General features: G+C 39.1%; 1 pseudogene; it reads left to right on the forward strand.

Moving 5' to 3' along the window:
• Positions 1 to 326: 326 nt before the first annotated feature.
• Positions 327 to 16,885, forward strand: part of LOC127433209 (interferon-induced protein 44-like) — a 32,782-nt pseudogene continuing 16,223 nt past the window's right edge.

Consider the following 16,885-nt stretch of genomic DNA (forward strand, 5'->3'; position numbering starts at 1 on the left):
GCAGTCTTGTAGAATTATTTCATGTAGTGACAGCCAACACAATAAGCTCTGTACATTTTTAAACATAATTTAGTTGAAGGGGAGGACGATGAGCCTGAATGTTGTTTTGCACAACAGAGGACTCGATTTGGTTCGATCCCACTTAATAATATAGCTTAATAATATAGTCAGAAATAAGTAATTATGCACATCCATTGAAAAGCATTATCTCTTTGTTCAAGCACCAGCCAAAATGTTTAGTTTCAAGTACCTACTTTCCTCACAAAAAGGACACACTTCCAATATGTTAACTCCGATCTTCACCAACAGCCAGGTACAGCTGTAATATGGCAGGCGAGGACAAGGATAAGGATCTAATCGCAGCTTTAATAAAACAAAGGTAAACAAATTAACTCACAATACAAAGAAACAAAACACAGAGAACAAAGCACAGAGCATAAGGTAACACATGTGAAGACTGACAAAGAAACCAGGGGAAACAAGGGCTTAAATACACAAGGGAAAACAAGGGAATGATGAAAACCTGGGGAAACAATCAAGGTAAACCAATCATAAAATGAAACTACAAAGGACTACAAAACTAACACTGGAAACAGGAACAGGGAACTAAAGAATTTCAACATAAAAGTCTAGTCACAAACAGGGAATATGCAACAACAGCATCCCACATTTTTTCCTTTGTTAATTTATCCTTATAAAAAGTTGAGGGAAATAGAGCACTTTAATACAAGTGTCTTTCAATACAAAACTGAGGTAATTTCTGAATTTATTGACCGCATAATGCCTGTTGCACAAAGCTGATTTCAGTGGCTACTCAGGTAAGTTTGAGTTTAGTTTGAGCAAACTCTGGTTTTTCATGCTCAAGAAGGTGGGTCGGTTTTTACTGGTGTTCATCCCCATAGCAACTTACGCCACACGGCTAACCTGCTCCGGAGCAGGTTTTATTCTGGGTTTCAGATAACAAACTGATACTGTACCAATCAGCTGTGAGTAAAGTGACACAATAAATTCACTCCCCCAGTATGTCTCACTCCAAATTAAAGCACGCTTCACAAAGGTGGATAGTAACACTCTACATTTACTCTGTTACATTTACTTGAGTAACTTTTTGGAGAAAATGTACTTTTAAGAGTAGGTTTAATGGTGAATACTTTTTACTCTTACTCAAGTGAAATTTCAATTAAACATTTTTACTTTTACTTCATTACAAATGGTAGACATAACTATCATTACATTACTGGTTTTAAATTAACAAGTGTTAATAAACGCATAATTTATTGAGATATTTATGAATGGGACTTTTATGGCACCGGAACTCCATCAACTTTACAGTGATGCTGTCACTCAACTTGAGTTCATCACTCATCATTCAGCAGCAGGCCAGCAGCAAGGGCTCAAAACAAACACTTTTTTATCACTTCACACAGTGAAAATGAAGAGTTGTTTTTATTTGATGCCTTTATTCAACACCAAAACAAGTGGAAATGTCAGCATACAGAATTACGGATTCAACTTAAGAAAACATGTAGCGGTAAGTTGTACATGATTCTGTAACTACGGGCTCTATTTACCTCAGTTTTTCATTATACATTTTCTTATATCATTGCTACAATACACCAGTGCTTATAAATCCATGTTACAAACTGTCTACATTGGACGCAAGTGATGTCGCGTTGCATCCATTGTAGTGTCATTGATTATAAATGCCAAAACATACTTCACGCAGTGTACGCAATGGTGGCCGACAGGCCGATACAATGTTGATATTTCACACAATTTAATATAGTAAATAACATAAACATTATATTGCTAAAATGAATAAACTTTTATTTAGCACTATATTTACTCCATTTCACACTAAACTTTAACTTTGTAGAAAAAAATATTGTATTTTAAATGGTAGATAGCAGTATCTTCTTATTTCTGTTTAGTCATAAAATTTTAGTAATTTATCTGCACATGAAGAACTTGTTAATATATAGGGAAGAGGGAAATAACAGTATACACAATAGTTCAGCAACCATGGATGGCATGTGTGCATTAGTAAATCGCATTTACTCAAAAAATACAGAATCAAACCAATTGTACATACAGTACATAGTGAATAAGACATTTACTCATATCACACATGAAGCGTTTTTACTTTGAAGTTGCACTTATGGGGTTGTGCAGAACCAGTGTGAGCGGCAATCTCCTGAGAGTTTAAACGGCCTGGATCGCCTGCTTGGATTGTCCATTCATTCAAAACAGCTGCCAGTTAAGCCATTAACTGATTAGGCAGCAAAGCAGCAAGACAGCTGCCTACGTTTTCGGATGCAGCCGTGGAGTGACTGTCATGGTTTGTGAATCAGAGGAACTTTTGATCCTGATCCTGAAGTTTTTATTCTGGCTGATGGAATGCATGCTTCAGAGGAAGATATTAGATGAGTGCTCGACGGAAGGAAACTCTGGATTTTCGTGCGTTTAAATGACATTGTGCTGCACACCGGATTATTATTGTAGTAACACCTTGGCACGTAACAACAAAAACTTTATCTTTGTAAAAAAGAATGTATTTTTAATGGTAGATAGCAGTTTCTTCTGATTTCTGTTTAGTCATCAAATTTTAGTAATTTATTTGCACATGAAGACATTGTTAATATATTAGGAAGAAGAAAATAGTACACACGGTAGTCAAGCTACCATGGATGTCATGTCCACGTTATCTAAAAAAATACAGAATCAAACCAATTGTACAAATAGTGCATAGCGAATAAGACATTTACTTATAGCAAACGTGAAGTGCTTTTACTTTGAAGTTGCACTCACGCCCTCGTGCGGATCCAGCGTGAGCAGCAATCTCCTGACAGTTTAAACAGCCTGGATCGCCTGCTTGGATTGTCACGGAGTGACTGTCATAACTTGTGAATGAGAGGAACTTTTGATCCTGATCCTGCAGTTTTGATTCTGGCTGATAGAATACGCACTTCAGAGGAAGATATTAGATGAGCGCTCGACAGGAAGAAAACGCTGGATTTTCGTGAGGTTCGTGAATTACATCTTTTTAAACAAGATATCTGCATATTTGCAGATGGTATATAATATAAGTTTTAATGATATTTGCCTTTTATCATTAGAAAAGAAATTTAAAAGTGACAGGGAACTGCTGAGCAGAGACTGATTGAATACATGCTTTAGAGGTCCACAGGGTGCTCCACAGGATGCTGGATCTGCTCTAGTTGTGTGAGGTTTGGTTATTACATCTGTTTAAATGAGATATGTACATATTTGCAGACGATATATATATATATATATATATATATATATATATATATATATATATATACTGTATGGCATATATACACTATATTGCCAAAAGTATTCGCTCACCCATCCAAATAATTGAATTCAGGTGTTCCAGTCACTTCCATGGCCACAGGTGTATAAAATGAAGCACCTAGGCATGCAGACTGCTTCTGCAAACATTTGTGAAAGAATGGGCCGCTCTCAGGAGCTCAGTGAATTCCAGCGTGGTACTGTGATAGGATGCCACCTGAGCAACAAGTCCAGTCATGAAATTTCCTCGCTACTAAATATTCCACAGTCAACTGTCAGTGGTATTATAACAAAGTGGAAACGATTGGGAATGACAGCAACTCAGCCACGAAGTGGTTGGCCACGTAAAATGACAGAGCGGGGTCAGCGGATGCTGAGGCGCATAGTGCTCAGAGGTCGCCAACTTTCTTCAGAGTCAATCACTACAGACCTCCAAAGTTCAGATTAGCTCAAGAACAGTGCGTAGAGAGCTTCATGGAATGGGTTTCCATGGCCGAGCAGCTGCATCCAAGCCATACATCACCAAGTGCAATGCAAAGCGTCGGATGCAGTGGTGTAAAGCACGCCGCCACTGGACTCTAGAGCAGTGGAGATGCATTCTCTGGAGTGACGAATCACGCTTCTCCATCTGGCAATCTGATGGACTGTCTGGGTTTGGCGGTTGCCAGGAGAACGGTATTTGTCTGACTGCATTGTGCCAACTGTGAAGTTTGGTGGAGGGGGGATTATGGTGTGGGGTTGTTTTCAGGAGCTGGGCTTGGCCCCTTAGTTCCAGTGAAAGGAACTCTGAATGCTTCAGCATACCAAGAGATTTTGGACAATTCCATGCTCCCAACTTTGTGGGAACAGTTTGGGGATGGCCCCTTCCTGTTCCAACATGACTGCGCACCAGTGCACAAAGCAAGGTCCATAAAGACATGGATGAGCGAGTTTGGTGTGGAAGAACTTGACTGGCCTGCACAGAGTCCTGACCTCAACCCGATAGAGCACCTTTGGGATGAATTAGAGCGAAGACTGCGAGCCAGGCCTTCTCGTCCAACATCAGTGTCTGACCTCACAAATGCGCTTCTGGAAGAATGGTCAAAAATTCCCATAAACACACTCCTAAACCTTGTGGAAAGCCTTCCCAGAAGAGTTGAAGCTGTTATAGCTGCAAAGGGTGGGCCGACGTCATATTAAACCCTATGGATTAAGAATGGGATGTCACTTAAGTTCATATGCGTCTAAAGGCAGATGAGCGAATACTTTTGGCAATATAGTGTACGTATATGATATTAGTTTTATTGATATTTGCCTTTTTATCATTAGACAAGACAGTTAAAGTTACAAGGAACTGTTGAGAGAGGGAGAATGAAACAGGCAAGCACTTTAACATTATGAGCTCAAATGCGTCTGTCGTGGCTCTGATATGCGGACCGTTAAATTACACTGTGTTGCACACCAGTCTATTATTGTAGTAACACGATGGCACATAACAACTACATGAACGTGACTGGTTGTTATAATGTCTCAGTCGCTTCACATGCAAGCAGGTGATTTTCGACACCCTAAAGAAACAAATCATTCAAACGGGAAAATGTATCGGCCAATGCGATAATAAAAAAAAGTCCGAATATCGGCTGATTTATCGGCCTCGGCGATATATCAGTCAACCACTAGTATAAAGGATCACATCGGCACATGATTCATGCATGCAAGGTGTTAATAATAATAATCTGATTGGAAGTAACTAGTTACTCGCTACTTGAGTATTCTTTTAACCCTTTAAATCCTGTGCCCAAAATTCCGAAAATTCCATTCTGTGCCAGAATATGATATTCATATCCATATTACATTCATATTCATATAACATCACACCCCTGAACTGTATATACCACATTGAAGAGAATAACTAGGGCTTTCAAATGATGTAAATATATGTATGATTATTTAAGGCTAATCATCCTTTAACAATAAAATTTCACACAGCAATTTTTACAAAAATCTTCTCCGGCCACCATACTTCAACAGACAACTGCATTTTCAACCATTTTAATTACAAGATAGAGGGAAACTTAGAGTGCATGAAATATACATAATTTTGTGGGCAATGTAGAATAGCAGACAGATTAGAAATATAATCTATTGTTTAAAAGTTATGACCATTCTAGTGATTAGTGGGAAAAGAGAATAAAACAAACATTTAGAATGTTAAGATACATTTCACATGACCACACCTCAAATACTCCTTTTGAGCACCTGTAATAATAAATTGAGACTGCATCTGAAATTGAAGGACACAAACACTGAAATATACATTTTATGTGTTCAATAAAACACACACTTTATTTAATTTGAACATTAGAATTACACACACATTGCACAGCAAAACATAAAAAATCAAACTTTCGAACTATCTACAGTAAACACATTTTTAATAAAGAGTGCAGGAACAGAATATATGTATATAAATTCATAAATACTCAACAACTGCAATACCAGTGGAGAGAAGAGAGGGAGAAAAGACTGGAGGGAGAGGACAACAACAACAGTAAACATAGCCCAACCTAGGCCTTTTCGTCACACTCAGCTGAGTGCCAAGACTGAAAACAGTTCCTATCGCGAACCAAGCAAAGTCTTTTGCCATTACATTCCGGTGCGCAACAAGCTACTTTAGTTTTATTTTCAGTCCTACTTTTCCGATAGCACAGCCAACATCTCTTAGAGGACTCTTCAAATTTAGGGACATGGGCTATGTGGAGTGATGATGAAGGAGGGACTACAGGCTTTAGTGTATGCAAATGGAAACTTGCATGAATATCGATACCTCCCAGCTGACGAGCCAGGTTTTGTTTGAAATCTATCTTGGTTAAGTTCACCGGTCTACGCTCATCCCCTAGTGCATGAATGTGTTGCCATTCCTTAAACAATATGAAACTATTGATGACGGTAATGTCTATGAAGTGAAAAAAAGCATCTTCCACCACTTCTGAGTTTTTTTGTATGAAGTCGTAAGATTTTATCATTTGGTCTGACCTATCAACACCGCCCATGTTTTTGTTATAATCGCTGATGACAGTGGGCTGGAGGGCTACTTCTTTTGTCCAGTTGTCATGATTTTTGACAAACCTAGTAATTTCGGTTGAGCCATTCGCATTGTGGAAATTGGAGAGGCATGTAACTGCACGTGTGTCCTTCCATTGAATTACAAGTATATTCCTCTCAATCCTACACCACCTCATATCCCCACGAGCTGTCTTGCATTCATCTTTTGATGTCTTTAAATTCTGCAGGAAACAGTTTACGATTCACCCTGCATGTCACACAGGCATTAGTTCCCATTTCTAACAACTTAACCATAAGAGCTGGGGACATGTAAAAGTTGTCAAACCAAACATTGTGGCCCTGGTTTTGAATGGCTACAGTAACGATTCAACTACTTTGTGGCCAAGTCAGTGACGCCCATCACGACTACCTGTGTAAACATTAAAGTCAAGAGTATAACCCGAGTCTGATGTTGCAATTACCCATAATTTAAAACCCCACCGAGTAGGCTTGCCCTTCATGTATTGTTTAAATCCTGACTGAGCTTTAGGCTTGACCATACGTTCATCTATTGCGAGATTTTGGTTAGGCTGAAAGAGCTGCTGGCATTTTTGTTAGAGGTGGTCCATAAGATAACGCAACTTCCTAAGGTGATCCTCATTATCCTCTGTGGTAGGGTCTACAACATGTAGAGATGCTAAAAGAGCCTTGTAGCGGTCACATGACATAAATCCCCTGGCCCACGAGCCCTGAAGTGACTTGGTTCCCCAATGACGATGGGAATCAGGGAGAATTGAAAACTCCATGTAAATGAGCAACCAAGTAAATTTTTTTAATTCTTCGGGGGTCACCTCCATCCAAGCTCCTTGGTAGCTGGAATATGACGGACAGTTTAGGACGAGCTCCCACCCCTGTCGGTTTGTAAAGCTGCATATCTCAGCAACTACAGCCTGAGTAAAAAACAGCATGAAAAAAGTCAATTTCTTGCAACATCATATTGGAGGTTGACCGCACAGCCTGACGCACGCTACCTAAGTCAATACCGAATGGACAGCTAGGCTTAAATGGGATAGGTTTTTGGTGCCTGTGAATCGATGTCAGGGTACAGGGGATAAGAAACAGAGTCAGGGAAGCGTTTACGCTTTCTAGCTGACTTGGGACCTGTGCAAGAATGGCTAGCCATATCCAAAATAATAAGAGTAATAGTGTTAGTGTTACTGTGAGTATCAGTCATATGAGAAATAGAAAGAAACAATACATACACATTCAAACATACCCAGTTGATGGTCTTAGCTGGGGATCAGGTTCAATCTCATCCTCCATCTCCTCGTGGTCTGGGTCTTCCTGCAGTAGTTCCTGGTCCAGCAGGTCTTCCTCCTGTGTGCTCATGCCCTCAAAAGCAGGGAGCCATATTCTCTATCCATCTCTACAACAGAAAAAAAGTACAACAATTGGTAGCCAGCAGTGTGTTCTTCACAAATCCATACACTTGTAGCAGAGTGGGGAGAATGCTGCAGATTCTAATATGTTAGATGGAAAACCCATAGATAAGCTGACCCTGTAATTAACAGGGAAATACTAACCCAATCCCAAATAGAAAAGGGCACACAGGTTCATTGTTTCAAAACAAAAGGGCAAGAGACGTGAATACCAAAGTAGAAAAATAGTTTTATTTATTTTAACATTAGATAAGTCAGATGGGCACTGTACGCTCATTCTATCACTTAAGTGTATTAAAATTATGAGCACTGCAGTCAACTTCGTGGTTTGTAATAGGCTTCACACACACACACTCATAAAACAGCATATACACTTGCTGACCACAGAGGGCTAAGGCTTACTAGGAGCAGGTAGGCTAGCCGAGCGCAGCGATTCCCCCGATAAAAAGACACTTCACCCACAAGTGTACACTCTCACTCACACAAGCACACAGGTGAATCAGTTGTGAATACACAGCACTCCGCATGTGACAGGGGAACTACCACCATTTAGCAGGGAATGGCTAGCCCCCTTACACTGGGCCCTCAGCTCCTGAGAACACAGAAGAGAAAACAAAATAATCATAAACCCCACGAACGCAGATAGGCTATAAAAACCCACCTAATACTGAGGGGCATGATTTTCTTTAATTTGTTTTTTTTTTTTTTTTTTATTAAATGGGAAAATCAACAAGTTAGATAATTTATCTAACTAGCAGGCCAGTTTCTAGGCAGGTCTGAACAGTGTAAAAAAAAAAGAAAAAAAAAAAGGTCTGAACAGCGTCTGCTCTTTGCCTGGCAAACAAAGTTATTGATATTTAGTTAAAATGTACATAGTATTGCTAGTTAATGTTTATTTAGCAAGTTTCACAGAAACTGGCAAAAAAAAAAAAAAAAAACGTTTATATAAAAAGAAGAGGCTCGCCGATGACGGTTCATCGTTTATTTGGCAAGTTTCACAGAAATTTGCTTACAAATAGAGGCTACCTGCCTGTCCGATGAACGCCAACGGTCATGTCATTTTATTCAGAAATAACTAGCATTACTCTTACAAATAAATGCTTCGTAACTAAAACGTTTTGACTTTCAATAGACAATATCGACAACACATGTTAAATAACTTGTCTTACCTCGAAAGATCGCCTCAGTTTTCAATTTGAAGCAGTAAGTCCAACACTGGAGGTAGTCTCCCGGGATATCCTCTCTGGCTCCACTCAGGCAAATCGAGGATGATGTGGATGATGATACATATATCATATGTGCTTTTAGCCTATATTGTCATGAGTATCTGGCAGTTTTCAGAAATAAAATCGGTGATAGGACGGTGAAGATACTGAGACAGGAACCATGGGAATAATTGTTCCCAAATTTGAACGCTCCGGCTGGCAAGGGTTAATGCAATACTTTTTTACTCTTACTCAAGTAATTGTTAACATTAGTAATTTTACTTCTACTTGAGTAATTAATTTTTAAAAGACTTAGTACTTTTACTTTTGTACAGTTTTTGGCTATTCTACCCACCTCTGGCGCTTCACAGGAAAATGTATATATTATGATTTAATATATTATACCTACATTTTAAAATATTATAAGATGGTTTATTTGACAGATCAGGAAACCTTTTTATCTTTTGAGCAGCACATTAAAATGTATTATTGAGTTTCATTGCATTTCTGTACGTACTGTAACTGTATGCAGTGCGTAATGCTGAGAACCTCGAAACAATTATTGCTTGCAGAAGTGTTCGTAAGGTGATTCTCTCACTTTAAAGACAAATTTATTGTGTGATGTTTCTTTGCACATGAACAAATATACTGGTTAAAATGATACTGTAGACTATCACACAAAGTGACATTGCTTGCACACTGTAAAAAATATCTGTAATGTTAACGGTAAAAGACTGTAAAAATTCTACAGTAAAAAAACGTTAATTGGTTAACGGGACGTTGCCTTAAAATATACATTACATTTTTTAAATATATTTAAAAAGGCAATAAATGTATTTTTATGGTAAAATGATTTTTTTAATTTTTTTAGATGTAATTAGTATGATTTTCCTGTATAATTAATGATAAAAATGTATTTTATGTTTAACAAGACAGTACATGTACTTTTTATGGTAAATCATTGTTAAAATTATGGTAAAAAAACAATAAGCTGGCGTTCCTAGAATTCCCATAATAATTATATTTTATGGGAATAGTTATGTTTGTTCTTATTTTTAATATTTGTTGTGTACGTTGGGGTGTTTTGCATTATATTTGATGTAGTTTAGTTAATGGTTATTGCATTATTTTAATTTCACATGTGTTACCCTGATGGTGTTTAATGTTTGTGTGAGTGTCTCTACATGTTTATTGGTCATTGCTCCTGAAAGGGCCACTATTGATGAACTTCATGTCATCATGTGCCCTTATGTAATTACTACAGTGATTAACAATACATTAAAAAGTGAAAAGCAGATTTTTACATTTTCCCAAGGTTAATATATCAAGTTTATCATTTAATAATATAAATGACGGTAATGCAACGTAAAGTATAGAGGCATCAAAATTACATCCCATCAAGCCTAAAATGTGGTTACAGTATTTTTACGGAGAAATTTTGGCAACCACAGCTGCCAGTTTTTTACCATAAATTTAACAGGATTTTTTTTTTTTTTTTTTTTTACAGTGCACTTCATTAAATACTATTAAGTTAATATAAATCATTTTACATTTTAGATAAATATATAGACTTTTATGCTTTTAAAAAGACTTCTCATACTGTGAACCTATATCAGTTAAATTACACATTATATTCAGTTTTTTTTTTTTCATGGCAGCGGCGGTGTTTCTTCATGCTGTCTGAAAAGTGAGTCTCCTATACAGTAAAAGCCACACACAAACGATAATATGAAGTTAAACCCAAGAAGCTTTTGAGCTGCTGGACGTTTGTGGGAGTTGTCCAGTCTCTCACAGCCTGGACTTTTTCCTCCAATGTGCCAATACACTGAACCCAAAGCTTGTGCCCCAAGAATATCACCTCCCTCCTCAAAAAGTGACATTTGTCTGGATGAAACTTCAAACAAGATTCGCTCACCCTATCCACTTCATTCTGAGGGCTTCCAGCGAAGCCTGGAAAGAGTTGCCATGGACCAGAATGTCATTCAGGTACACCAAACACTATGTCAATGGATTCCAGACAACAATTTGTCCATTAACCTGGAACATGTGGCAAGAGTATTGCAGAGGGAAAAACAGAGCACCTGTAACTGACATAACCCCCTATTAGTGCAAAAGGACACTTGTGGCCTGGCATCTGGAGTAAGCGGCACTTGCCAATGGCCACTAAGGAGGCCTAATGAGGTGAACCAAGATGACCCAGCTACTAAGTCCAGTGTCTAAGTCCACCTACAAATGGGATGGGGTAAGAGTCATTTCGGGTAACTTTATTAAAGTGCTTATAGTCAACACAAAACCTCCACTGCCCACCCTTTGTAGGGACTATGATTATAGTTTCCACCCATTCACCTTCTAAGGGCTCAATAATACCCACCTGCTTCATGTCCAACAAGACCTTATTAGCAGCCTCTTGGTGAGACAATGGAAGTCGCCAGAGCTGCAGCTTAATTGGCATGGATCCGTGGTATGAATTTTGTGCTGCACTTAGTGCAGATCTCTCCAGAGATGTTCAATCGGGTTCATGTCTGGGCTCTGGCTGGGCCACTCAAGGACATTCACAGAGTTGTCCTGTAGCCACTCCTTTGTTATCTTGGCTGTATGCTTAGGGTCGTTGTCCTGTTGGAAGATGAACCTTCACCCCAGTCTGAGGTCCAGAGCGCTCTGGAGCAGGTTTTCATCAAGGATGTCTCTGTACATGGCTGCTTTCATCTTTCCCTTGATCCTGACTAGTCTCCCAGTTCCTGCTGCTGAAAAACATCCCCACAGCATGATGCTGCCACCACCATGCTTCACTGTAGGGATGGTATTGGCCAGGTGATGAGCGGTGCCTGGTTTCCTCCAGACATGACACTTGCCATTCAGGCCAAAGAGTTCAATCTTTGTTTCATCAGACCAGAGAATTTTGTTTCTCATGGTCTGAGAGTCCTCCAGGTGGGCTGTCATGTGCCTTTTATTGAGGAGTGGCTTCTGTCTGGCCACTCTACCATACAGGCCTGATTGGTGGAGTGCTGCAGAGACGGTTGTTCTTCTGGAAGGTTCTCCTCTCTCCACAGAGAAATGCTGGAGCTCTGTCAGAGTGACCATCGGGTTCTTGGTCACCTCCCTGACTAAGGCCCTTCTCCCCCGATCGCTCAGTTTGGCTGGGCGGCCAGCTCTAGGAAGAGTCCTGGTGGTTCCAAACTTCTTCCATTTATGGATGATGGAGGCCACTGTGCTCAATGGGACCTTCAATACTTCAATCTGTGCCTTGATACAATCCTGTTTCGGAGGTCTACAGACAATTCCTTGGACTTCATGGCTTGGTTTGTGCTCTGACATGCACTGTTAACTGTGGGACCTTATGTAGACAGGTGTGTGCCTTTCCAAATCATGTCCAATCAACTGAATTTATCACAGGTGGTCTCCAATCAAGTTGTAGAAACATCTCAAGGATGAAATCTGCGGTAAAATGCGATTAACTACAACAAAAAAATATGCGATTAATCGCAATTAAAAAAATTAATCAACTGACAGCACTAATAAAAATACAAATAATAATTCTCTCTAATGAAATGTGAATGAATCAATGCAAACAAATAACTCTCTGATGCCTGGGCATCCTTGTGACTCATAAGTGCTGAATGTAGCACCATCCCTCCAGCAATTTGATTTAATTGATTTCAGTGTTTGTTCATCTTGTTTCTTCTTCTTCTATTTTATGGCGGTAGGCAAAACAAGCTTAACCAAGCATTACTGCCACAAGCATTTTTTGTTATTAACATTTTTATTGATTCCATTCATAAAAACCAATAGACACAACATAAAATATGGAATCAAATATATAAATTATATATATCCCCCCGAACATCCCCCCCCACCCGACACAAACACGCATTACAGTGGTTTCTTACAATTATGGCAAAAAATTAGAAACAAACTAAAAAAAAAAAAAAAATACTTTCAAAAAGCAAGCATGCACATACACATCAAACTAAAAATTAAAAATCAAAAATCCCTCTCCACTGCCCCTCCCCGAGATCCCTCCAAAAAATCCACATATCCACCCCAATTCCTATTAAACAAATCCCACTTTCCTAACCTTCTGAAGCTTGCCTCCTCAAATGCCGCAACCTCGCTCATCTCCCCGCACCACTCCCGAAACGAGGGTGCCCCAGCCGTCTTCCACCCCCTGAGTATTATTCGCCTGGCTACCATAACTCCAGTCACGACCCAACCTCTCAAGTGGCTATCCCCAAAATGTATGACTTCCCCATCACCCAAAATGCAGAGTCTGGGGCAAAATGAAAACCTTGTGTCCAACACATCACACATAATTCCCTGAATCTTTAACCAAAATTCCTGTATTTTAACACATCAACAAAAAACATGGGTTGTGTCCCTGTCTTCTGACTGGCATCACCAGCAGGTGGGTGTGTCTTTAAGACCAAGTCTATACAATCTAGAGGGGGTCCAATATAATCGATTCAAAATCTTAAATTGCATCAGACACACCCTCAAATCTCTAGATGTAGACTTGACGTTTTTTAGAATCTTAGCCCACACTCCCTCCTCCAATACCAAATTTAAATCTTTCTCCCATAATCTCTTGAGAGAAGTTGAAGCTCCATCCCCCAGACTCTGAATTAACAGGGAGTAATACACTGATGCCACATGACCTTTTCCAAAAGCAGTAATCACCACTTCTAGAGTATCTGCCCTTTTAGGGGGGTGTATGCTATTCCCTAAAATAGTACAAAGCAGGTGGCACAGCTGTAACTTCCTGAAGAACTGAGATCTAGGAATCCTGAAATGTTGGACCAAATTTTCAAATGATCTGAACCCACCACTCTCATATAGGTAACTGAGTGTATTAACACCCCTCTCAATCCACTCCGACCAACAGAAATGGGACTCACCAATACGCAACTTTGGGTTTAGCCATATGCTTGAGGCAACATTTAAATAAATGTCTGAATTAAACACTCTGGCACTTTTGTCCATAGCGTGTGCAGATGCGAGATAATGGGGTGCGACTTAACTTCTCCAATTAGTTTAATAGAAAGGCTTTGAAATAGTAAAATAGGGGCAATAACTTTCTGTTCAATTCCAAACCAGGGAGGGGCTCTCTCAGGTGTAAGTGACCAATGAGCTAAATGTCTGAGACCGAACGCATAATAATAAAACAAAATCTTGAGTAGGCCTAGCCCACCTTTGTCAATCGGCCTATGTAACTTGTTGCAATGTAACCTGGGACACTTTCCATTCCAAATGAAGAACTTCACTATACTATCAAATTGCTTAAAATAAGTGAGGGGGACATCTACAGGGAGAGATTGTGGTAGGTAGTTGAATTTTGGAATACAATTAATTTTAATAACATTAACCTTCCCAATCATCGATAAATGTAATGAAGCCCACCTGTCCACATAATTCGAAAACCTTTTTATTAAGGGGTCAAAATTAACTCTAACTAAATCAGACAAATTTGCTGGGAATAAAATTCCCAAATACTTAATTCCTTCTTTGGGCCACTGGAAGGCGCCCGGCTGAAAAGCCGTTATTGGGCAGTACGCTGTCAAAGCCAAAGCTTCGGATTTAGACCATCTGACTTTGTATCCTGAGAACTTGGAAAAAGAAATAATAATTCTGTGGAGGCAAGGCAGAGTAGGGTCAGAGACGAATAATAAAATATCATCTGCGCAAAGCAAAAGCTTATGCGCCATACCTCCTGCAATCACCCCTGGAAAATAATCCACCTTTCTTATTGTGGCTGCTAATGGTTCCAGGGCAAGACAGAACAATAATGGGGAAAGAGGGCAACCCTGCCGGGTGCCCTTATCCAGAGTAAAATAATCTGAAATTAGTCCATTTGTTTGTACCGCCGCTACAGGGTGTCTAAAAAGTAGCTTAATCCAACCAATAAAAGTACACCCGAACCCATAAATTTCCAAAATCTTAAAAAGATATTCCCATTCTACCATATGTTATCAAAAGACCAGAGATTGTTCATTCGCTACTGACCACATGATATTGATGAGATGCCAAATGTTATCAGAAGAGCTATGGCCTCGAATGAACCCCACCTGATCTATATGTATAAGAGATGTCATAACTTAATCAATTAGCCAGAATGTTTTACAAAATTTGACATCTAACTGGATCAGGGAAATTGGATGGTAACTTTTACACTCGCTTGGATCTTTGTCCTTTTTAAGAATCAGACTGATCCGGGCTTGTGTCATGGTTGGTGTGAGCTTTCCATTCTTTAATGATTCAGTATAAATTTCTAGCAAAAGTGGAGCCTGTTCTGTAGCATAAGATTTGAAAAACTCAGCGTCAAAGCCGTCAGGCCCCGGAGCCTTGCCTGTAGGTAAGGCCTTAATAACCTCGCCAAGCTCCTCCAAGTTTATCCCAGAAACAAGATAATTTTTTTTGCTCAGTTGTCAGTTTAGGGAGATCTAATGGTTCCACAAAGTTTCTAATATCTTCATCAGTAGTCAAAGATGTGGAACTATAGAGATCAGAGTAGAATTCTTTAAAAGCATTATTAATATCAATGACCGAGTTAAAAATTTCACCACCAGCAGATTTCACTGAGGGAATGGTAGAAAAAGACTCTCTCTGCTTTTTATATCTAGCCAAAAGTTTTCCTGTTTTGTCCCCCAACTCAAAGAATGACTGTCTTGTCCTGAATAGCCAAAACTCCACTTTCCATGTCAAAATAGTATTATATCTGTATTTCAATTTCTCTGAGGCCATCAGATGACAAACGGCGCTTCAGCTCTGCCTCTGCATTTTTAATATTTCATTCCAACTCCACAAGTTCTTGTGCTTTGGATTTTTTGGTGAATGAGGCATACTGTATGATCCGACCCCTAAGAACCGCCTTAAGTGCCTCCCAAGCCACGGCCACAGAGGATACTGAGGACCAGTTGGTCTCCATATAAACATTGATTTCAGACTTTAACATTTGTTGGAATTCAGGATTTTGCAAAAGGGACTCATTAAGGTGCCAACTATATGATTTATTTTTCTCTGTATATGGCAACACCTTTAAACTCACCAGGGCATGATCTGAGATATTTCCAATTGAGCAATCAACAACAGATGAAATGAGGGATTTGGATATAATAAAAAAAAATCTATTCTAGAATAAATCTTATGGACTGATGAAAAAAAATTTATAGTCCCTACCAGAAAGTCTCCAAATATCTGTAAGACCAAGATGTTTACACATCATGTGAAGCATCAATGTTGCTCTAGGGGGTTTACATACTTTTGCTTCACTGTGATCAAGGACTGAGTCCATCAAAAGATTAAAGTCTCCTCCCAATATTATATTTTGAGGGGTGACAGCAGTTTGCAGCATCCCTTCAAGATCTATAAAAAAGCCCTGATCATCACCGTTAGGTGCGTAAATATTAGCCAAAATCAACCTTTGCCCTTGAATTTCAACTAAAACAATAATGACTCCCTAATTTATCTTTAGTCTGTTTGAGACATTTGAATTCTAGATGTTTATTAATCAATATAATGACCCCTTGCTCTTACTTGTGCCAGCACTAAAAAAAAACATGTCCACCCCATATCTTCCCAAATTTTTCAGCTTCCTGCAGGAACACTATATCATATTTCTTATGTTTAAGAAAAGTAATAAACTTCCTTCTTTTTATGGGGTGCCCCAACCCATTTACATTCCATGTGGAGAGAGATAGTACACTCATATTAACATTTGACATTTTGATATAGTAGAAAAAATAAATTGTGTGTCAAAAACAAAATTATACAGACCACATTCCCCATTAGTGAAACAATCAAACCCCGAACTTCCCCCCGAACAAAACAAACAGAAAAAAGAAAAACATGCGCATTATCCCCATGCACGAAAGCGCCAACGGGCGACAATCCCTCTAAACTCAAAAGGAC

Source organism: Myxocyprinus asiaticus, chromosome 43, assembly GCF_019703515.2.
Source record: "Myxocyprinus asiaticus isolate MX2 ecotype Aquarium Trade chromosome 43, UBuf_Myxa_2, whole genome shotgun sequence".
Classification (NCBI taxonomy): Eukaryota; Metazoa; Chordata; class Actinopteri; order Cypriniformes; family Catostomidae; genus Myxocyprinus; species Myxocyprinus asiaticus.